At 47.4% G+C, this 24,974-nt stretch overlaps 1 long non-coding RNA gene across 1 annotated transcript in view; it reads left to right on the plus strand.

The window, feature by feature from the left end:
* LOC144888744 (uncharacterized) overlaps positions 1 to 24,974 on the plus strand; it is a 75,411-nt gene that overhangs the window by 16,159 nt on the left and 34,278 nt on the right. Inside the window, exon 2 of the long non-coding RNA XR_013621298.1 lies at positions 16,660 to 16,834. This is a non-coding gene — a long non-coding RNA (uncharacterized LOC144888744). The remainder of the gene's footprint in view (positions 1 to 16,659; positions 16,835 to 24,974) is intronic.

Genomic DNA, 24,974 nt, shown 5'->3' on the forward strand with positions numbered 1-24,974 from the left:
CTGGAGTTCCGGACAGACTGTGTACGCCATGTGGAAACCTGGGAGGGACAGAGCCAAGAGCGGGTAGAGGGCGCAAGATCAAATCCTCAATACAGGTAGTGAGAGGTGGGTCTGGATTCTGGAGTTCCGGACAGACTGTGTACGCCATGTGGAAACCTGGGAGGGACAGAGCCAAGAGCGGGTAGAGGGCGCAAGACCAAATCCTCAATACAGGTAGTGAGAGGTGGGTCTGGATTCTGGAGTTCCGGACAGACTGTGTACGCCATGTGGAAACCTGGGAGGGACAGAGCCAAGAGCGGGTAGAGGGCGCAAGATCAAATCCTCAATACAGGTGGTGCCTTACTTTAGACATCATTTCCAAAATAATCTCTGCTCATAAGTTATTATAACCTGTATGTATTATTGACACTTTATCAACAACTGCGTTGGTTTGTGTGATTTTTCTTTGATTTTGTGTTACCTGGAGGGCACCTCGGCTCACCAGAGGGCACACAATTACACCTCGGGGTTTTCTTAATTATCAATCCCCATGGCAAATGGCAGAAGGTGCACAGGTCCAGCAAGGGCCCAGTGGACATGTTATTGTAGTGATAGCAATTTGTTTCAAATTTGATATCATTTATGAAGAGTAGAAATAAAAGCACAAAGGATGTAATGATGTCCATGTCCTGTGATGGTTTAAAAAACAAAAGCGATAGTCTAAAAATGGCGTAGCTGGGCTTGGATCTGCTGAGTGGAGGATCTGCTGTCCACCTGTCATGTCACCAGGTCCTCTGTTCTGATTGGTGGACGTTTGTGAGGGACATACATACATAGAGCAGACGGACAGCTTAACGCTGTTCCAGACAGTATTGCTCTACAGGCTACGCCGTAAACATATGGCTGCCGAACCACGTGACCGATAGCGTCATAAATTTGTTTTGCTCAACGAATTTGTCCCAAGATCACGCTCAAGAAGTTTCATACTGATCGGATCAAGCATTCTACTCGTCGATTTATGACGTCATAATGAAGGCACCTATGACATCATCATTACCTCCGCCACCAAAGGTGGATGGAGGTTATGTTTTCACCCCTGTCTGTCTGTCTGTTTGTCTGTTTTTTCCATTTGTTTGTGAACAATATATCTCAAAAAGTTGTGGATGGATTCGGACGAAGTTTGGTAGAGATGTAGCGTATGTGACAAAGACGAAATGATTAGATTTTGGTGAAGATTCGGATCCGGCTCGTATAATTTTTAAAGTGATTCTTCACCATTGGGAGATAGGGCCAAAAACGATACATAGCAAGATATCTCAAAAAGTTATGGATGGATTTGGACGAAACTTGGTGGACAGGTTGTATGTGTGACGAGGAAGAATCGATTCAATTTTGGTGAAGATCCGGATCCGGCTAGTAGAATTTTAAAAAGTGATTCTTCACCATTGTGATAGGGCCAACCAGGCAGAGGTATGCTCTCTCCACTGAGTGCCGTTCTAGTTAACATATGTTATTCTCGCCAGAGGAGAGGGTATTGCATTTGCGTCCGTTTGTTTGTCTTTCTTTGTTTGTCTTTGTTTGTTTGTCTGTTTGTTTGTCTGTTTGTTTGTCTGTTTGTTTTTCCGTTTGTTTGTCTGTTTGTTTGTCTGTTTGTTTGTTTGTCTGTTTGTTTGTCTGTTTGTTTGTCTGTTTGTTTGTCTGTTTGTCCGCATGGAATAAATATGATTTTCTCTGCAACTGTGGGTCCGATTGACAGCAAATTTTCACCATAGGTGCACCTCCTCCTGTATAATTTTTAGTGATAATCATGACGTCATAGGTCACGTGGTATGTGCGCCATCTTGGAAAAACGGAAAAAATTGCACCTCTATATCTCCGAAAGTGCTGAATAGATAAAATTGAGACATGGCTCATTGTAAAGAACTCTCCATGGGGAATAAAATATGTTAATGATTATTGTAGTGAAATCGTATTCGTACTGAACCCGGGGTGATGCTCGCTGCACGTTGACACCGCTAGGGGCGTGACTATAAGACCCGCTGCTGCGGACGGTGCTCCGAGACTTCTCCTGTGACACGTTACATCTGGTAGACTCGCTAACGGTACGCCTGCATAGAATATCCAGCTTGCTTGCATTGAATGTTATGAATGGTCCCATGTGATGTCACATCGTATACTTATTGTATTTTCTACTTTACAGGATGATGTTATGATCTAAATGCAATTAAACCAACCTGTTGGACTAAAGTTGTGTGGACCTGATTGGTTTTCCACAACACTTAATTGCATTTAAGATCTACCGACATGGCTGGCAACAAGACGCTGACGGTGTCCGTATTCTGCGCCGACCCGCAAGCCCCGGATGGTGGCTTGCAACTGAAGCACTGGCTCAGAACATTGGAGAATCTTTTTGATGAGCCTGAGACCGCGCCGACGGCTGCCGCGAAGCTAGCAACACTACATTCAAAAATCGACTACCGGGTGTACAACTCTATCGCTCAATGCGCGACGTATGACCTCTCCATCGCGGAGCTCAAACGGCTGTACATAAAGGAAAAAAGCCCGGTGTATGCACGATATTTGCTGCAAACGCGACGTCAGCAACCCAACGAGGCGATGGACCACTACGCCCAGGAGCTCCGGCAGCTCTTGCTGGACAGCGTCAGGGAGCCACGGACTCCCGCGCAGGCTCAGGATGATCGTCTTTTAGATGCCTTCATTGCAGGGGTCTCCTCCCAGGAACTAAGGCTCAAGCTCTTAGAGAAGACCGACCTGACCTTCGCCATGGCACTCGAGCAAGGGACAGTATACACTGAAGCGCGGATGCAATCGAACACCTATGATCGCACGCGCCTCTTGGCGGGCACCACACTACACGCCCGGCCAGAGAGTGCTACCGCCGAGGACGCGGATCCGCTCGCTGAACTCCGGGATGCTCCGGAGGAAGACCCAGCCCTGACGGCTGCCGTTACGACCAGACCCAAGGCCTTACGCGGGGCCGCATGCTTTTTCTGTGGGGGGCCACGCCATGCCCGGGTCGTGTGTCCGGCACGAGACGCTATATGCCATTTGTGCTCGCAAAAGGGACATTACGCGAAAGTGTGCAGGAAAACGGCACGCGGCTCGCGGCTCATTGACTCTCGCGGTCGCGCGGGCGCGGCGACCTTGAATGGGCTCATTGCGGAGCCCACGAGCCGAGCCCGACACCCGGCGCCTTACCCGACTTCGAAGGGGAGGGCCCCTCTCTGCGGGCCCCTGGGCGCTCAGACGTCCTTGGCGGGCGTCACCGGACAGCCACCACCGTCTCATCCTCCATCGGGCACGAAGTACGTGTCCTTGACCAAACTCCGGGCCACGCAAGGGGCTTTGAAGCCTCGCCAAGCCCCAGCGGACCGTTCTCCTCGTGTCGTCCACGAGCTACCGGCGGCCCACGCCCCGACAAAGGCGATTTCAAATACTATGGAGGCCTTTTCCCATCAGAATTGTCAGATTTTGAATCGCGAAACACCGGAATGCTTGGGAAAGCCCTCTGATGGCGTTAATGGATTCCCCATGGTCAACACAGACTCCGGCCACGACCGCAAAACTGCTGCTGGCGTAGGATCCACCCGCGAGGCTGGTCCGACCCATTCGGGGGGCTCAGTCCCGCTCCCAGCAGCCTCGTCTGGCCTGGCTCAAGCCCTTATTCCCCTCATGGTCGAAGGCCATTGTGTTCGGGCCTTGGTGGATACATGGTCTACGGATAGTTTTATCGACCAGCGACTTGTGCTCAGGCATGGATGGCGGATCTGGAGGTCTACGAGACGGATCTTCATGGCTTCCCAGGGGCTTCGACTCAGCACGAAGGGGGAATGCCGATTGAAACTCGTGCTAAAGGGACGGGTTTTCCCTGATGTACACCTTATGGTTTTACCCGCATTATGTGCTGATATTCTGTTAGGACACGATTTTCTTAAGCTGCATGGACGTCTGGTAATGGAGTTTGGTGGGCCTGACACGCTTGTTGTGGGGGCGGACGACGCGCTTGCGGTGTGCGCCCTAGCGCAAATGGACGTCCAGCCGCTTTCGCTGTTCCCCAATCTAACCTCCGACTGCACCCCTGTCGCGGTGAAATCACGGCGCTACTCTCGCACAGACATGCAATTCATTGCGGACGAAACGGCTCAGCTCTTGAAAGACGGCATCATAGAACCTAGTAGGTCGCCGTGGCGTGCCCAGGTCTTGGTGGTGCGCAGTGAGGCCCATCGCAGACGCATGGTAATCGACTATTCCCAAACGATTAACCGCTTTACACAGCTGGATGCCTACCCCCTTCCGGGGATGGACGCGCTAGTGCAACAGGTGTCCCAGTATTCGGTCTATAGCACTCTCGATCTCCGTAGTGCGTACCACCAGATCCCTATCTCTAGGGCGGATCGTATCTATACCGCATTTGAGTCGGGGCAGGGGTTGTACCAATTTACGCGATTGCCTTTTGAGGGTAACGAACGGGGTCTCTTGTTTCCAGAGGGCCATGGATGACCTCGTTGCGCGGGAGCACTTAACCGATGTTTTCGTCTACCTCGATAATCTTACGGTTTGTGGATATGACCAAGGGCACCATGATGCTAATCTGAAGCGCTTCCTTGAGGTCGCGCAGCGGTATCACTTAACTATGAACGAGGATAAGTGCCAATACTCCCTACGCACGATAGATCTTCTGGGGTACACCGTGACCCATGGCTCTGTCGCTCCGGATAAGGAGCGTCTGCGACCTTTGCTCGACATGGCCCCTCCCTGTGATCGGGCGTCCCTGAAGCGCGCCCTTGGGCTGTTCGCCCATTACTCCAAATGGGTGCAAAGTTTCTCCGCGAAACTTCACCCCCTCGTGGCCTGCGACACCTTCCCCCTGAGTCCGGCCGCATTGGCGGCCTTTGAAGGCCTTAAGGCCGACATCGCCCGAGCCGCCGTGGCGACAATTGACGAGAGCGGCTCGTTCGTCCTCGAAAGTGACGCCTCGGATCAGGCCATCGCGGCGACCCTCTCCCAAGGGGGGCGTCCCGTGGCTTTCTTTTCACGGACTCTTACCACCGCTGAGCGGAGACACTCGTCCGTTGAAAAGGAAGCGTATGCGATCGTCGAGTCTATTCGGCGATGGCGCCCGTACTTACTCGGGCGGAGCTTCCAAATCATCACGGACCAGCAAAGCGTTGCGTTCATGTACGACACCTTACATGCCCAGCGCATTAAGAACGAGAAAATCACTCGCTGGCGTATCGAACTCGCCGACTTCTGTTACACCATCAAATATCGCCCGGGGAAGGATAACCAGGCCGCCGACGCCTTATCACGACTGGCTACATGTGCGGGTATCACCTCTTTGGAGGGCCTACGGGTGCTGCATGCCACTGCGGGCCATCCCGGCGTAACGCGTTTCGCTCATTTTGTGCGGTGTGGGAATCTCCCATACTCGATTGACGATATCCGCCGTATCTGTCGCGACTGCGGTATCTGCGCGGAAATCAAACCGCGTTTCTATAACCCTCCCATGGGGACTCTGGTGAAGGCTACACGCCCGTGGGAACGCTTGGCGATGGATTTCAAGGGCCCGTTGCCGGTGTCGAGCGGCTCTCGCTATCTGCTCACTATCGTTGATGAGTACTCGCGATTCCCCTTTGCTTATACATGCGCGGACATGACTGCTGCCACGGTGATGCGATGCTTACAGAACTTGTTCTCAATGTTCGGTTACCCGGCCTATGTCCATACCGACCGGGGTGCGGTCTTCTTGTCTCAGGAGGTGCGCGGCTATCTGCTCCAAAATAACTTTGCTTCTAGTTACACCACGCCGTACAGACCCCAGGCTAATGGGCAGATCGAACGCTTCAACGGGATTATCTGGAGGGCCGTCATGCTCAACCTCCGGACCCTCGGCCGGGGCCTCGATAAATGGGCTTGGTCGCTACCTGCGGCGTTGAACTCGATCAGGGCTCTCCTGAGTACGGCAACCAACCAAACTCCCCACGAGCGACTTTTCCACCACCCCAGGAGCTCGGGGTGTATACGGTCTTTGCCCAGTTGGCTCGCTGGGCCCGGGCCGGCCTACCTTAAATGGGCGGTTCGCGCGAGCAAGTACGACCCCCTAGTGGACAAAGTGCAGATTCTCCAGGCTAATCCTGAGCATGCTCGTGTGATGACGACTGATGGCCGTGAGACTACTGTCTCCGTCCGTCACCTTGCCCCTTGCGGGGTCGCCGACCTATGTAGGGAATCGGACGAACCGATCGAACCCATCTATGAGACTATGGCCTCTCCCGACGCTCCCATCGCCGAAAGTCTACCGACCCTCCCCTCGCCGAGACTACCTGGGCCCGACGACTTGGAGTTACCCCCTTCGTCACCCGACCCTGTTGGCGCCTCCGACGCCGGGGACACAGGGATACGTGATGCCGTACCCGGGGAATTTCGGACGCGTGCTGGCAGAGAAATTCGCCGCCCGGCCCGATACGGTTGGGTCGACTGATGTTCCACCCTGTTCGTGCTGACGCTCACTCGCTTCTAGCCGCACTGCCGTATAATTCTGACGGGGGGAGAATGTAGTGAAATCGTATTCGTACTGAACCCGGGGTGATGCTCGCTGCACGTTGACACCGCTAGGGGCGTGACTATAAGACCCGCTGCTGCGGACGGTGCTCCGAGACTTCTCCTGTGACACGTTACATCTGGTAGACTCGCTAACGGTACGCCTGCATAGAATATCCAGCTTGCTTGCATTGAATGTTATGAATGGTCCCATGTGATGTCACATCGTATACTTATTGTATTTTCTACTTTACAGGATGATGTTATGATCTAAATGCAATTAAACCAACCCGTTGGACTAAAGTTGTGTGGACCTGATTGGTTTTCCACAACAATTATGTCATAGATTCCTCCATTATGACATCATAATTCCAAAAGTACAAAACTTCATCCGATCAAGATGAAATTTATTGGGCGTCATCTATGGATAAATTGGTGGAGAAAGAAATAATAATGATGACGTACGTCATCGGTCACGTGATTCGGCCGCCATGTTTGTTTTAACACAAAAGCCTTAAAATCATGCAAAACATGTCCTGGCGAGGGTCTGCAATCTCTGATTGCTCTTTCTTGTGCCACATAGGGAGTACTTTACAATGTATGTACAGTATGTATGTCCACCTTTAAATTTACAATTTTACAATGAGCCACCTTTAATTTTTTTCCATGGAGTGATTTCGGAGATATCGAGGTGCAAACGTTTTCGGTTTATTCAAGATGGCGCTGGCGCCCTACTATGTGACATGTGACGTCAAAATTATCATTAAAAAATTATACAGGAGGAGGCGCTCCCATGGTGAAAATGTCATGCCAATCGGACCAACGGTTGCAGAGATGACGAATTCTAAAGGGAATAAACCCGCAAAATGCCGGCGGAAGGGACAATCATACATAAATTGACTGCACGGACGGAGAAACGCTGTTCCAGACGGCATTGCTCTATGGGCTACGCCGTTAAAAGGTTGAAAAAATCGCGTCATGCCTTCAAAGTATTATGGCTTCTGCCATCCGGGTCACAAGGGGGCTTCTTGGTCCTGTTTCTCAACCTAGGACCCTGAAGACGAAGAGCCGCAGACAACTCCATGGCACAACGGGTTGCTAGGCAACCACAGTTTCAGGCTGAGACAATTAATTTAGGTAGGGTCCTCACGTCCAATTCTCATGTTACCTCCCCTGCAAATGAATTCCCCCAGGTAGGGAACCATGCTCTCAACACCCCACTAGTCTTGGTCAAAAACGGATACTGTAAGTGGGACGTTAGCTAATCACTGACCATAACGAAACTGCGGGCAGAACTCCCATTCACTATTTATACACTCTGTCTAACCAATGAAGAAAAAGAAGATTGGGCAAGTTGTAGCAGTTTATGAAGGAATTAGCAAAGGCGTGCATACACAAGGCAAAACAGGTATTGACAAATCAAAAACAGTCTCACAAATAAATATATTTCCCCTGACACGTCAGTCACCTTATCACAAATCCACACGCACAGGTGCCTCAATCATTCTGGGAGAAGGAGAGAAGTAAGGTTCATAGACGAATAAGCAAAATAGATGGGGTATGGTGTCGACCTCGGCCTCACCCGTACATAAGCCAGACACTCGCATGGTAAGGAGCAGGGTGTAGTGCAGGTGAGTGAAAAGTGCAGCTGGAAGGTGCGGTGTATGCAGGTGCGTGTAATGTGAGCTCTGAAGAGAACTGTTGTAGACTCAGTTGATACTCCACAACAGAGCGAGTCAATGAGGTCGATGCAAAGTTGTAGGGAGAGAAGTCAGTTCAGGGGAGAATCACTGTTGACCCTTTCTATGCTCAAAAGTTTGTGGTTGGCTTTACAAGGTGCATAGGAGATACTGTCTTTGTGGGGAGATGGGAATTATGCCTGGAAGCTTGGGTCTCCACACCCATTCCGCTCATTCACTGGGCTCGGTAGTAGAGCGGATAGGGGGAAGAATCGTGCACTTTTTGATAAAAGCATCAAACTTGGTACATATCATCAGTAGGCCATTAAAAGAAAAAATAGATATAGTGCCATCCCAGTTTTGGCCTATGACGGCTGTGGCGGCCATTTTTCAAAATGGCCACCATCTAATACTAAAATACCATATAGCTCAACAACCAAGATGCCTAGAATCTTCATTCTGGTGCCTATATATAGGTTTTTGGGGTCATGGAATTCAAAGAAGGCAATAATGAGTATGTGTGATCACGTCTTGTACCACTTTTGGAACATAAGTGCCCTTTTCCAGTTTACAGAGACACAACATTTGGCGGTCTTTGTATTGCTTTATTTTGTATTGATGAAATATAATATACCTGTAAAGGTTGTTTCCCTAAACAATGTCTTTTTTCCCGACCGGATGATTCGTTTCAGGAAAAAAGGCATTCTTTAGGGAAACATCCTTTACCGTAACTTAAACTTATAGTGCTATAAAAAAAACAAGTCAAAACGAATACGAAGCCGAGTTACTTATTGTTGTAGATACCAATGTGCCATGAGTCAGTTAGGCTTACCATCAAATGTGAAATGCCACATATCACATGAACTAATCATGGCAAGAACCCCCACATTCGCACAAAGCTGTACACGGCAGAGCTGCTTTTGTGCATTTGCAGTTTGTTTGACAGCCTTTGGTACAACCGCATCGAATAAGTTCTCTGCAAACTCTGCTGGCTTCAGGAAGACTGCTCCAAAGAACATCCCAGTTTCCATCACTACTACGAGTCCATCCCCATCCGTCTGGTTGTGGTCACATCTCCAGATGTGACCGGCCTGGTATACTGCTCGTCTAGTGTGCTGAAGTAGAGCACCCTTGGTCGGTGGAATGTTGCTCACGTCTCTGCCTTTCCGTGTGAATAGGTCGATTCTGAGCTCATCAACATGGTGTTTAGAACTTGTTCGGTCATAAAGAAGTACGACGAATCTCTCCAGAACATCCATAGCAGCATCAACATCTGACATTTGTGGTTGTTCCATCAGCTTCATTAACTCCATTGTAATCTCAGGGCACATGCTCCATGTATCCCAAGCAGTCTTCTTTCCTCTGCCAGCAAAGCAAGAGGTCGTATCGCACCCAGTAATGGCATGAAACATTGGAAGTGCAATGGACTTCTCAGAACCAATTGCAGCTGAGATATCATGAGCTGGTACCATGCGCATATGCTTGCCTGTGCCGAACGCCACCCATAGAGCATCCAGTGTCACTTGCAGCTTTTAAAATACATACACTGCCAGAACAACTACATCACTGTCCACAGTACGGATGAGAACAGTGTTGTGTTGTTTAGCTGCATCAGCAAAATGAAGCATCATACGGCTGTCTGCTTCCTCATGTGTACAAGAGGCTAAACCTCCCGTGTTTCTTGGCTGGTGACAAACAACATCCTCATTCAGCGTACTGATTACCTGCTTCTCTGTTTGAATGTTGACAACTTCTCTGCTGAATTATGAGAACAGTTCCTTCTTATTGTCAGAGAGCCGCAAGAACTCTTGCCAATTTTTCGGTACTGCAGTCTTTGGCTCAACCCTTCGACGGATTCCTTTCCCTGGCTTCTCTCTGGTCTGTGCCTTTAATGAATCTGGCCTGTAATCATCCCAGACAACATCAACCCTCTGAGCTCTTTGTAGCTTCGAATTTACATATGGCAGAAAGACATCGTGTGCATATTCCTGAAATGTTTTTGCTGCTCCAGGCTTCAACATATTTACAATGGCAGGTCCATCTAACACAACAACGTTGGCATCGAGAGTGTTGTCCCTCCTTTTCCGTGACTGTATCCTCAAGGCACTGAACAATGTTAGATTTGGTACCCTGTCTCAGCTTTCCCCTGTCCGACAATGACGGAGGGCATGGTTGATTCTCGTGATGGAAAAACTCTTCCCAATTTCCATCACGAACTGGACAAGCAACATAGAGCCGAGAGAACAGGTTGCAGTCACTTTTCAGTGCTAGCAAATGTTCCTGTGATTTCGTCTTCTGGCGTGTTGGTGGAGTACTGAATAGAGGGAGCTTGTTCTTCGTGATAACATCAAACAGTGGTTCGGTACATTCTATGAGTCGTTCATGAACAAAGGTGTTGTACTTCTCCCATCCAGGTTTCTCTATCCGATACAGAGCATCGACAGTGGACCTATCTGCGATATCGTGTGCATCCAGAATGAGTAGGTCACTGTGTGTTTCAAGGAAAGGATTGCCATAATCATCTGACAGACTTTAATGCCTGGACATCTTGTATGAATGCTTTCTGCACCCCTGGTCGCTGTTCGTGGTGGCGCACCGCGGGAGTTCTCAACGCTTGATCCACCGATGCTTCAAAGTCTGTGATGAGGTGCGCCATTTCTGGACCACTGACCATCCACCTTTGGATAGCGGCAGGGGACTCAGTTAAGCCAACAGCTCCACCCTCATCCTTTACCACAGCATAATTTTGTTCATGTGCCTGATCAAGTGCCATTTTCGAAAATGCATGGCTGGTCTTTTTGACTGTGAAGTGTCCCTTCATTAACTCATTATAGACCAGAGGATGCCGCTGAGGTAGAGCCAACATGTCACGGAGATGAACTGGTATCCAACGTGCATAGTTGAAGTGGTCGAGAGCAAAGAACCAGTGCACAAGTTTTGTCAACGACTGGACATACAACTGGAAATCAGCACTCCGGATAGATCTTACAAGCAGGAGGATGGTGAGCTATAGCTGCAGCACCATATGCCAAAATTTGAATGTAGGCTGACTTCGATATTGCCTTCTTTGATTTCTATGACCCCCAAAACCTATATATAGACACCAGAATTAAGATCCTAGGCCTCATGGTTGCTCAGTTATGTGGTATATTTGTGAAATGTGGCAGCCATTTTGAAAGATGGCCGCCATAGAAATCACAGGCCAAAACTGGGTTGGCACTATATCTAATTTTGTTTCTTATGGCCTACTAAATATGTGTACCAAGTTTGATGCTTTTATCAAAAAGTGCATGATTCGTCTATATTGCACCTATCCGCTGGACTACGGTGCTTGGCATGGTCCACATCGAACTCTCCACTCCATCAACAATCAAATCCGAACTACGAGGGCTGCTTTACTGAACTTCTCCAACGAGTTCCCAGAACTGAACTGACATTCGGACCTCTCCAAAGCCCTGACTTGACTCAACCGGAGAGCTTTGACTCAACTCTGACTCAGAGCTCATCCACTCAACCTTCCCAGAATTCCACCTCTCCTCCGACTCTGATTTTCCAGAACTCTCTAGAACGGAGCTCTCTCAGAGAACTTTGGAACTGAGGTGTCACAATTTAACTCCCCAGAATTATGACTCTTGCTGTAAGTCTCACTATCACCTCTGACTCTTATCGCCCACGTTCCTGTCACCTCTCACGTCCGCTTACCGAGAACCAGCCACGCAGATTGGCTGGCGCTCTGCAATCCAGTCGTCACGATTGGTTCCAGGGTTGCGATGGGTGTGGCTGCTGGAATGCCACTGGCAGCTTGGTGGCACAATGAAAACAATGTTGGAAGCTCTGGCAGCTCGGCTCTGCTGTGCTAAAAGAGTGTCCGTGTTCGATGTATGCTAAATAAGTGTTACTGAATGGATTTGTGGCGTGCTTTGGTGGAGTGAATGTGGTACGGGGTTGGAATCTGTAATGAGTTGAGAAGTGTTTGAAAAGGGAATTTGAGGATGGCGTTTGAGAATAAAGGTTTGAGTCTATGTGTGTGAGAATGAGGTATGCGAATTGAGTTTGAGATTGGGGTTCGAGTACGGAGTTTGAGAAGGACTAAGAGAGCAATGAGGATAGTTTTGACTACATTCACAACCCATCTTTCCCTTCCACCAATATGAGATGGAGGGGTAATTTATCAAAGCAACATTACTACAGATATAACTACACTGGGGAACCCTTATGGGGGTTCGATGTGACTCCGCGGGGTCTCACAAAACCGTTATCAGTATCCATTGCTGTTGTGGTGATCAGGGAGCACAATATTATGGGCTTGATTTCTGATAATGATGAAATGAACAGGCATATTATTATGTGACAGCTTTATGGCACATTGATTGTCGTGTCGACACATGATTATTATTTAATATACAGCACAAGGCTGGGCTGTGCCGCTGATGCAATGCCCTCTGTAGGTTCGGGCAGGAATTTGGAATTTGCTCGCGTACTCTTTGCGAAGCACACTGTGGGATACTGAACATCCACCAACTAATTCTAGCAGACGGGAAACCCGGCTTAACATCCTCCCGGTAGGGACAACATTGTTGGTGATGCAACGCCAGGCGTGCGGAAGTAGCAACCCGTCAGCAAATAGTCAGGTCGGGAATCAAACCCAGACTATGCAGCTCAAAAGTAAGGGTACCACCTGTGCATCACTTTATCGGAATGTCACAAGAAGACACCTTCATAAAGTACGTGTTTCTTTGTGTTGCATGGAAAACTAGAACGGCACTTGGTAGAGTGCCTACCTCTGCCAGGTTGACTAGTTTACCTGTTCTCGCCCAACAATCCGCATCCTTATCTGAAGCAAAATCTAATCAACTTGTTTTCGTCACCGACCCAACTCATCCACCAAATTTCATCCAAATCCATCCACAACTTTTTGAGATGTCCTGCTCACATACAGGCAGACATGGATGAAAACACAACCTCCGTCCACCTTCAGTGGCAGATGTAAGTACGCATGTGCAGGTTTGGCGTAAGGTGTTTGAATTCACACATGGAGTTGTTGTCCCAATACCTTTGGAAAAATAATATTCAAATAAACAGGAAGTAGTCATTTCACTTTGTTCATTTCATGTAGTTGCGCATGATCCCATACTGTCCATGTCATTTGTCCTTTCACGATTTGAAGTTTAAATAACATCGATTATTTAACCCCATCCCCTTCCTGTCCCTCCTCCCCCCAAGCCCTCTCCCTCCCACAGATCTCCCGATGTCCCTGTTCTCTAATGTTGTACTTGTGTGCTTCCCTCTCTCTCCCCATCTTGTCTACCGCTCTCTTTATCATATGTTTTATGTGTCAGTTTGTCTTTTTGTGATTGATGTTAGCTCTTACACGAGCCTCGACCTTGTATCCCCCCCAAAAAAAAAAAAAAAATCACGTTGCGGAAACAATGTCTGCCATTCACTTTCAAATCTTCCTCGCCAAACGGCATTCTTGTCGCATCTTTGTGACAATATTGTGTTCACAATCAACAAACCGAAACCGTTTATTCTGGAATTCATTGCGATGAACCATCCACCCACCAGCGCAATAATTCACACTCCCAAAATAAGAAGGAAGACCTTTCCCAGGTTTCCTCCTTGCTAGAAAAGTTTAACAATCATAACTTTCCTGATCTTTATTTTTTGAAGATTAAAAGCCATCACTGCGACGTCATCTTTGGCGATGTTGCAAATGAGATAGAGAATCACGACGGTGTTGGGAAGATCATTCCAACCAAGGTTTGAGTTGTACACTCAAGCTGCATTACCTGCCTTGGTCGCAGCTGTGCAGGTGGAGGCGGCTTCCCTCTTCCATTCCTTACACTGGTCAGGGAGTTCAGTTGGAGCCCACATTGCCAAGTTTGTGAGGAGGAAAACGAGAGTGTGAAACTTCTGAGCTTTCTGACCCCACGATGCCAGAGAACTCTGTCTGTCCCTTTCCCAACAGGTTATTAATAGACACGCGCGCTCCAAGCTGCGATTCCCAAAGATTGTTTTTCCCACAATGTCATGTGTTTCTTGGCGAATTTACAGTTCCCTTTACCCAGCGTGCAGCAGCATTCGCTCTTTGCAGGGTAAGGATGGCCGGCCCGGGTAACAAGCTGGAAATGGCTCGACGCCTCACCCAGTGAAGGATGCCAGGGTTTCCCTGCAAGATCCCAGCATTGTTCATACTGTGCCCCGAGGGCCCGCTTATTCTCCAGGCCTTTGGAAAGGACAGCAGGGAGAAAGACCAAGGGTTAACTCAGATTCCCACCAGATAACCTAATTGTAGTTTCGGTTTCTTTGAATCATCCACCTGATCCTGGCCTATTGTTGATTCTACCTTGCCAGTACGACGAAACATCCTCCCACTCACTGGTGTGACTTCACATTCTAACTTTCTGTGACCTTTACTGTGATCCTGCATCTAGGCCTGTTAGTGTTCGTGCCAAGTCCCAGGCGAAGCAGGCTTCCAAAACCGCCTGAGACGAGCCCCACCCCTCCCCCCGCCCTTCTCTCGCCCCCTTGAGCATCGAAAGGCCTCCACGTGGTCTGCTCTATTCAGAGCTCCTTGTATTGGCTCCAATTTCCTCCCCTGAGTCGCTCCTCTCTTGCAGCGGGAACAAGGTCAGGCATGGGGCAGCAGGTAGGCCTAATCCTCTGCTAATGGCGGCCTGTGCGTCGTAATACCCTGCAACCATGAACAGCGCTGTTTGTCGGCAACTGTAATTAATTCCCAACCTCCTGGACTCCCTTCAGAGCAAACTTGAGTTTCCTGTTTATTGTGTGGACGCCACAGATACATCTAAAGAGTAACTTATAACAGACTTTTCACGGCTGCCTGCAGAAGTTTTTTTTCTTTCTGCCCAATGAATGAAGTCTCACTTTAGAGGCCTTCCCTGACCTCATTGGCTTATTGCCGGGCAGAGTGCTGAGTGAACGTCGGTCCGGTCTCCGCCCGCCCGGCCCTTCTTTCTTTCTTCACTGCCATTGCTGTCAGGAGGCCTATTGTGCGAGGGTCGCCCCCGTGAAGCACTGTGGCACGCCATGCGGCACCAGAGGCTCTTTGTGTCCGGCCGCTCCGGCCTTCTTGCTTCCACGCCGGCCCCACGACTTGTCAGCACCATCGTCAAGATGGCTCCTCAGCCCAGTGTTACATTTTTCTTGTACATCGGAATCAGCTTTTGAAATATACAATTGCTCTCAGATCTACTGAATATTTATACCACTGAATTGTGACTTGAAGTAGAGTAATGGCCTCCCGCCAGCCTTTCATATACTTCAGTGTGACATTTTCCTTGTACGTAGATTTTCTCGTCTACACCTGTGTGTTGTAGTAAAAAAATGTTTCTTTTTCAACGAACTAAGAATAATTTTGGGGAATTTTTAAACTTGAAGCACACACCTCTGCCCTTGTGAGCACTGGAGGACCAAGCAAAGACGAAGCTTGAGCCAAAAGCAATAACCCGAACCCTAACCCTAACCCTAACCCTAACCCTAACCCTAACCTTAACCTTAACCCTAACCCTAACCTTAACCCTAACACCTCTGCCCTTGTGAGCACTGGAGGACCAAGCAAAGACGAAGCTTGAGCCAAAAGCAATAACCCGAACCCTAACCCTAACCCTAACCCTAACCTTAACCCTAACACCTCTGCCCTTGTGAGCACTGGAGGACCAAGCAAAGACGAAGCTTGAGCCAAAAGCAATAACCCGAACCCTAACCCTAACCCTAACCCTAACCTTAACCCTAACACCTCTGCCCTTGTGAGCACTGGAGGACCAAGCAAAGACGAAGCTTGAGCCAAAACCAAAAACCCGAACCCTAACCCTAACCCTAACCCTAACCTTAACCTTAACCCTAACCCTAACCTTAACCCTAACACCTCTGCCCTTGTGAGCACTGGAGGACCAACCAAAGACGAAGCTTGAGCCAAAAGCAATAACCCGAACCCTAACCCTAACCCTAACCCTAACCCTAACCCTAACCCTGTAAAGAGCTGAGGCTTCATGTAAAGGTTGTCCCAATCTTCACGTAAGGCCTCAACTTCACTAATGGCCCAACCTTCATGTAAAGCATCAACTTAAAATTTCCTTTCCAAGCAGACCATTTACTTGTGCACAATGAGCTCAAGATGGACACGGCCGAGACACAAATAGGAAGCGCGCAGGCGGATCCTTCAGGGATGCAAACCCAAAAGGACATTGCGGTAAAGAGGAAGTCAGAAAGAGAAATAAATTACGTTTAGCTCGTTTCTCTTTGATCCGCTGTGTCTAAACTGTTGGTGCCACGTCTCCTTCCTGCCTTTTCTTCTGGGCAATCTAACGTGACATATCAGGGACAAAAATCCTCGTCTAGTCTGCCCCGGGGATTTTTTTTTTCTTCTCTTTCTCAGCCCTCATTAGTTTCCTTTCTGCCTCCATTGTCGTGTGTGTAGGGGAGCCGGAGAGCGGGAGAGAGGCAGAGATATTTGGATTGCTTCCTTACAAACGCCGAGCACCCACGCTCCTTCAACGGGGATTGCTTTGATGAAGGATCGTCGGACAATCTTACAACTTTTCTCGGTCTCATTTCCCCGGTCCTGATGAAGCTGCGTTCGTCGAGGAGCTCAGGTGCCCCGAACTCAAAGCACAGTAATAATTTCATTTGAAAAAAAAATATATATAATTGAATCAAATGGATTCGACTCTCCTGGATAATTGGAATTCCAGTGATTTCTTTCACATTAATAAATAACACGAGATTGGGAACCTTTTTTTCAAACCCCATTGAGGTTCAGGGTACAAAAAAAGGACGAGGCGCGCTTTCTGGACTTCCATAGGCAATTAGCTTGTTTGTTGTGTTGTTAGAACTCGAGAACCCAAGCTTTGAATTTAGCGAAGCCCGCCATTATTATTGCGGCAACCTCCGTATTATCCAATGTGCACACCGTAATGTAATTGCTAATGATTTAATCATCCTTCAGTATTTTGCCTCTTTACTGCATAAGGATTCTTAATGTTCCTGAGGTTTCAATTTTTCAGAAAGCCCGCAGAATTTTCATACGTAAGTGGGTAAGTTTTCAATAAATAGAGTCCTGATTGAATTTGGGGTCAATTTAATTCACATCCAGAGCTTGCCTTTTTTTCTCCGACTCCTGCATGCACTTATTGTGTTTGTGTGCAAATGGGCCTTTTATGCTATATATTATTCCCTTGCCCTCTTTCTCTCTATGGACGGAGGCTTACACATTTCCCCAGCCTCCTGTGGCCTTGCTCTACACCAATCAGCAAAACTCTTCTTTTTTTTTGAAATCGCGTTAGATAATGCTATTATGGCACCACAATCTGGCCTCTGAGGTTCAGACGCACACCACAGGCCGCAGTGGTGAAGGGTCGAGGTGGGATTGTCCTGGCAGATGGTAAGAAGCTGTTGCGGAGGTCAGTCGGTGTTTGCCCGATTCTTACTTTGTTTAATCCCACAGAAGCCTAGCCCAGGCCTTCTTAGACCGATTTTGCCACCAGGAGAGCGACGAAGGTGCCATCCGCAAACTTAATTACAGGAAGCAATTGCAAGGAACAAGGATCCTCGGTGTGCGTATCAAACAAATGAAAAAGACTTCGACTAGTCTTGCAAATTGTATTCATATTCGGACGATACTTAAAGGCCTCTAAAGGCATCTTGGGCCTAAACCATTGCAAGAAGTTACTAAAGACCTTAGGCCTTACTTTACACAAAATCTTGCATTATATGCCGATGCACCTCTGATCAGAGCAGGCCTGAGTTAGACACACAAAGGCAGCCTCATCCAGCGAAGGCTTATGGACAGTGGCGTTGCATACCTGATCAGATGACATCATTATGGGTCATTAGCTTGGATTGAAGTTGATCCTTGACCTCCACGAGGTCATAGAAGATCAAAGATGTCGGTGGGGTCAGCTCACGGGGGAAGGCTCATGTGCTTAGTTGAAGTGTATAGTGCAATAAGAGAGAAGAGGGGATGGTGTATTGTTAGAACAAAAACACCTGCTCCATTAGACTGAGGACCGTCAACATCCAGATATAATGCAGCAGGGATGAAATACAACTGCTAATTGCTGTCGGAAATTGAAAATCAAATACCTGAAAAGCAGGACATTGCAGTAGCTCCATTCTAGTGTAACTGCATCACGTGACCCTTTGTGCAGGTGTAGAATCTTTCATGAGCCGTGATGATAATAACGTAAGATCTGGCGGAACGACGCTTATCAGATCATGTGCTTCTCGACTTGGGCAGCAGGGCTTCTCACAAAAAGACTTGTGTTTGCTACTCTGGCCAAGCTCACCTGATGACATCCATAACAAGGCATCACTCATTTCCTTCTAGTTTTCAATGCAGGCCATTCACGTGACTTTTCCTTAGATCCTGTAAAAAATACCTCTCTTATCATCACAGGGCTAGGAATTGTGCGGACTCTATCTTCGTGAGCCTGGATACTCCTTGTGATGTTGGCAGGAATTTCCTTGGAGTCGCTTCCATGAACATGTTAGTAAAAGGTCTTTTTAGTCCCCGGCCCTTCTCGTCACTTGACGTTACTCCGGTGCTTTTCACCGCACTTCATCCATCCTTTGTCCTGCCAGTCCTTAAAATGGCCTCTTTGAGGAACACAGATAGCCACCAAGCTTTAGGGATCATGGCCAGAAATGTTCCGAATATTATGAAAAGCATGAAGCTGATTGCAAGCATCCCTCGGTATCAAAGTAGGCCTCAGCCGTGGAACCTGGGGTCTAAATGACCGTTTTTTCAAAAGGAGACTTTTCATGCTGTATTTCTATCGATGCTTCTGGAAGTGAAAGAGGTTCAGTATGCTGGGCTAAGAGTGCAGAACTTTTGTGCAGATACAAAGCTGTCAGCCCTAGGCCTCAGGCTAAGCTCCTGATGAACACACTGACAGAAGGGCTTTGCGATGCCATGCATTCCCTCCCTCCCTCAGCGAATGCGCTAACAGTCTCGCTACTGTTTCATTCTGCCCCTTATCACCAGTCAAATATTGTGCAGATGATTAATTTATTGTGATTGGAAGAGTCAGCAGTGAAGTGGGTGTTGTGTTTCCAAGAACTCATTAAAAAGCTACTGTGCAGGCATTATAATGGATACCACAGAGGTATATCAGCTTCCGAAATCCCAAGGCAGGTAGGTATAGTCATGCTGGCCTGATGGCATACACTCTGCAAACAGTATCTTCAATAAAGTAAGTAAATGTAAGTTTCAGGTAGAACTAGAAGGGCACTCGGTAGTGCGCAAACCTCCGCCAGGCTGAACAGTTTACGTTTTGTATCCCACTGATAGGCCGGATCTGGATTCGGACCTGAACCAAAATCGAATCGGCTTGTTCTCATCACCTATCCAACTCCTCCACTAAGTTTAGTCATAACTCGCTCATAACTTTTATTAATATCATGTTATGTATCGCTTTTCATCCGATCTCTCAATGCTGAAGAACCACTTAAAATTAAATAATTATCGGATCCTTATCCATATTCGAATCTTCACCAAAATCTAATCGATTCATCTTTGTCACACACCCAACCTCATCACAAAATTTCGGCTGAATCTGTCTACAACTTTTTGAGATATCCTGTTGAAAAAAAGACAGACAAACAAACAGCGGTGAAAACACGACGTCCATCCACCTTCGGTGGTGGAGGTAACAATCCGACTGAAGGAGTCCTATTTTTTTTTGCAGTAACTCATCCTCATGGAGAAGTTTTACATAGATTCCTCATAAATAAAAAATGCAAACATCATCCATGTACACGAACACAAGATTCTAATTTGTCTCTGCATCACGATCACCTCCAGATGTTAAAGGAGCAATGCGATGTAAATATTCGAGCATTTCATCGACTTCTCTGGATGAATGTGTTCGTTCCAAAGATAATCGAAATAAATCTGACCCCCTCAAGGTAGCAAGAAGTGCCAATATTTCTTTATTTGTATACAGGATCGAGGCTCGTGAAAGAGCTAACATTTATCACACAAAAAAAAAATCTAACAGACACACAAAGTATATATTAAGGGGAGCGGTAGACAAGATGGGGAGAGAAGGGGAAGCGTACAAATACAACATTTAAGAGCAGGGACATCGGGAGATCTGTGGTAGGGAGAGGGCTTGGAGGGAGGAGGTGTGGGTAGGCGGAGGGAGGGTGGGAGAAGTATAAAACATATGGACACTGCAAGGACTTCCAGGAAAGCAGTTGGTATTTCAAAAAAGTGGATCTGGGGTGAAATTAGCGGGGGTAGAAAAGATCAAGGGTATGGATGGGGGAAGATAAGAGATGGTGGTGAACAGCTGTTTTGAAGACCTGGAGGGAGGAGTGGGACCTGTCAGAATTTTATTTGTATACTTAGTTGAGGCTTATGTAAGAGCTAACACGTATCTATCTATAATTCCAGTAATCTCTGTCTGTCTGTCTGTACGTTTGTTTGTTTGTCTGTGACCGCTGTTTCTCGACAACCACGGGTCCGATATACTTTTAACTTGCCAGGTATATTGCTGGGGACCCGAGGATGTGCCTTTTCAAGGTTTCATATTAATCGGACAATTACTTACCGAGCTATGTCCAAAAAACGATTCAACCAATCAGAGAGCAGCGAACGATCGCGTGTGCCGAACGTGGCGGGCACACTCTGCCTCGGATGGCACATTTGAGAGCGTATTCATTTATTTCACGTTTGCAAACTATGTTGGCGTTAAACTATGTTTTACAACTAATAAAAACGAATTTGCGATTCATTCGCTTTCCTGCGCGTTTGTGCACGCGATGGCGATTTCTTTACCAAACTCCGGAAGCCGTTCGCTTTGGACCAAACCATTGCATGTAAATAGAGGGGGGGGGATTGTCACCACTCGCAAGCCGTTCGCTTTGGACCAAACCATTTCATGTAAATAGAGGGGGGGGATATAATTTTAGATATATATATAGTACGGGCATGCCCTAGTAACGTATAATAAAGGGAGAGGGAGAAAAGGGTGGTGGGGGGGGAAGAGGGAATCACAACAACATTAGAGAACAGGAACATTCTGCTAATTTAGGTGCACTAATTTCACCCCAAATCCACTTTTTTGAAATACCAACTTCTGTCCTGGAAGTCCTTGGTGTCCTTGTGTTTTATGCTTCTCCCACCCCCCACCCCCCTTCCCACACCTCCTCCCCCCAAGCCCTCTCCCTCCCACACATCTCCCGATGTCCCAGCTCTCAAATGTTGTGTTTGTGTGCTTCCCCTTCTCTCCCCATCTTGTCTTCCGCTCCCTCTTTTTATATATTTTGCTTGTCTGTTTGATTTGTTTGTGAAATAAATGTTAGCTCTTCCAGGAGCCTCGATTCTGTATCCCCCCCAAAAAGAAAAAAAGAAAAAAAAAAAGATTGGAGATCTGTGGAAGGGAGAGGGCTGGGGTGGGGTACACGGTATAAACAAGATGGACACTACAAGGACTTTCGAAATTTTCGGACACTACAAGGAAAGAAAACGGAATTTGAAGGAGGTGGATTTGGGGTGTTTTGACGGGGGTAGAAAAGATCAAGGTTTTCGATGGGGGAAGATAAGAGATGGTGGTGAACAGCTGTTTTAAAGACCTGGAGGAAGGAGTGGGGTTGAAGGGAGTGTGGGAGTTTGTTCCAGAGGTGGGAAAAAAGAGGAATAAAAGAGTGAGGTGAGCAGAGAGTCTTCTTTTTCATCGTATCACCATAAGAGGGTTGCAGGCAGATCTTGTGCATCCTAAAGGAATATTGGGGGGACAGAGCACAGAGAGAGGTGGGGGAGCTAGGCCGAAGAGGAGTCGGCAGAAGACAGAAAGACCACCAACCTGCCTGCGGTGAGTAAGTGAAAGGCCCTCAGAATTAGCTTAATCGCGGGAGATTCCAATGATTCTGAAAGCTTTGGTTTCTACAGCGTGAAGCCGAGCAAGGTGTGAGGCAGGAGCACCAACGCAGAGGAGAGAGCAGTATTACATCAAACTGCGGATGAAAGCTTTATAAGTGGTGAGGAGCTGAGAAGTGCCAAGGAAGGACTTCGCATGAAGGAGGATGTCCAGTCGGCGACTGGCTTTGGAGGCCAGCTTGGAAATGTGGTTTTCCCAAGAAAGATCATGGCAGATAGTGAGACCCAAAAGCTTGAGTGACAGAACTTCTTCGAGAGGATTGTTGAGAAAGTAGATGGGAGGGTTGTCCAGACGGTCCTTTCGGAGAGACATAGTGAGAGTGTGAGATTTGTCAGGATTGAAAGACATGTTCCACTTGTTTGCCCAGTCTGTGATTTTGTCCAGGTCTGCAGAGAGTGAGGAGGCTGCAGACTACCGATGTGAGGGATGAGGAATGGAGCGGCAGAGAGTGCACTCATCAGCAAAGAGATAGAGAGATCATGAATGAAGACCAAAAAAGCAAAGGGCCCAGAACACTGCCTTGAGGAACTCCAGCCTGGACAGGAAGAGGAGATGAGCGAATTCCATTTCGTAATAAGCAGTAAACCAGGGCTGTAATCTTTTCATCTTTTATGGTTAGCACGTACTCGAAAACAATTTTTGTAGAAGATGTTTTTGCATTGTGTACAAGTTTTGGGCTGTGGCAGACTTTAGAAGACTTCGCTCTGTGAACAATCACGCAAAGGGCTCCACATCCAGTACCTTTACCTATTGGCCAATGCTGTTGATCGTGCTTACCTAATGGCCTAAGGTTTGTGATCAAATATAACATGTCCAATTTTCCAACGACACATAAAACATAGTAAATGAAATGTTGTGGAAGGGTATATTCATCTCTATCCCATCTTATTTTTCTTGTTTACAGCATCAAGGCTCATATAAGAGCTATACCATACATCAGGATGTAACAGAACTGCAGGAACAGTAGAGAGAGATGGAAAACACCAACAGCAGGGTTGAAGGACACAATAGAGGGAGACTTGGACAAAGAATCAGTGCGGGGAGGAATGAAGAGTCAGGGATGGCGCATGGGGTGGACAATATGGACACAGAAGCAAACTCTCCGGAAGGAAAAAATGGAATTTGGAAGGAGGTGGGCTTAAGGGTGGGGGAATTGGGTGGGTTCATGGGGGTAGAAAAGACCATGATTTTGGATTGGGGGAGAAGGTGATCTGAGATGGTGGTGAACAGCTGTCTTGAAGACTTGGAGGGAAGAATGAGATTGAATAGAATGTGGAAGTGGGTTCCTGATTTCCAAGCAGATGGAAGATGACCAAGCAGGTGGAAGAGCAGCAGGACAGGTTTTTATGACACGGGAGCTGATGCAATGATGCTGTCTGCTCCAGTTGCAGAATCAGAGACGAGGGTTTGTAGATATATGCCTTATCAGACACACCACCAGACCTAAGGAGACAGAGGGTATTGACAGGACTGAAGAGAGATTTCTGGCCAAACCTGGCAGACCTTGCGAGAGATGAAATGGTGCCAGCTTTCTGAACATGCCGGATGTGACATATGGGAGGCGACTACATCAGTCTTAAGCCGGATGTGACATGTGGGGCTCTCGCAGATTAATCACTTACACATGGGAGGCTCTCAAATTAATTACTTACACATGGGAGGCTCTCAAATTAATCACTTACACATGGGAGGCTCTCAAATTAATCACTTACAATAGTAATGGAACCAGGACACTACCTTGAGGAATTCTCGGCTAAAGGTGGGTTATGGGAGAAAAATCCATCCTAAGCAACCCGCTGCTTGTGAGTGCACTGGATGTCTGAAAGCCATTCTTGGAGGAAACCATGGATAACATTATCTGACCGTTTTGAAATCAGAGAGGGGTACCACACATAATCCTATGCATGGAAGATGTCGAATGAGATTGTCATGACCTCTTTTTTTCTGAACGAGGGCATCAATCCAAGGAGGAGCATGTCCAAGGTGGAACGACATGGGGCGAAGCAAAACTGATGACTGGAGATGAGAACGTGAGAGAAAAGATGTGACTTGAGGTCTGCTGCAGTTAACGACTCCATGATTGGGAGAAGGCTCACTGGTCTATAGATGAAGGGGTACGTTTTGACAAAATTCTTATAAATTGAGGTAACTTTGGCAATTTTCCGTAATTTAGGTAGGCGGCTTTCAAATAATGCCCTAGAAAATAAAAAAAAGAGGTTTCGAGAGAGCAGATGAATATTTTTTGAGTATCAAGGTACTGGTGCCATTAGGAAAAAAAGAAGCGGAGGAGTCAGGAATGGCTTGTCAGAATGGCTCTCCACCTTGAAATAAGAAGGGAGGTTCATATGCTGTATGCTGTTTTCACTGATGGAGGCGAGGAGAGGCTGTATGAGTACAGGAAGAGAGGGAATAGGGACCCTGGCCTTTTCTGCAAAGCAGAGTTAAAGTAGCCAGCCTGAACATATGAGCAGAATCCATCGTGACCCCTACCTTCAAGAGTAATTAACTGATTATGAGCATGTTCCTGACATAGTTTTAACCTACTACCATCATGTCCATGTGGATGATGAGATAACTGCGAGGTCAGACCTCAGATAGATCAAATGTTAAGTAATGGCATCTCTGAGGCTAAAAGCACAATGGATGTGAGCTTTTTGGATAGATTATAGGCTCCATTCAGTGGGGTTGGCTTTCCACTAGGAAATGATTAGCTACTTTCTGGCAATTGCTTCAAAACATGAATCGTTTTAATAGGGGTGGAAAGTTTGGAATGGTAGTTGGAGTTTGGAATGGTAGGGAAAGTTTGGAATGGTAGCTGGAGGCATGAAAGTATCAACTGATGGTGAGAAAA

This window comes from Myxine glutinosa, chromosome 14 (genome assembly GCF_964187855.1).
Source record: "Myxine glutinosa chromosome 14, kmMyxGlut1.1, whole genome shotgun sequence".
Taxonomy (NCBI): domain Eukaryota; kingdom Metazoa; phylum Chordata; class Myxini; order Myxiniformes; family Myxinidae; genus Myxine; species Myxine glutinosa.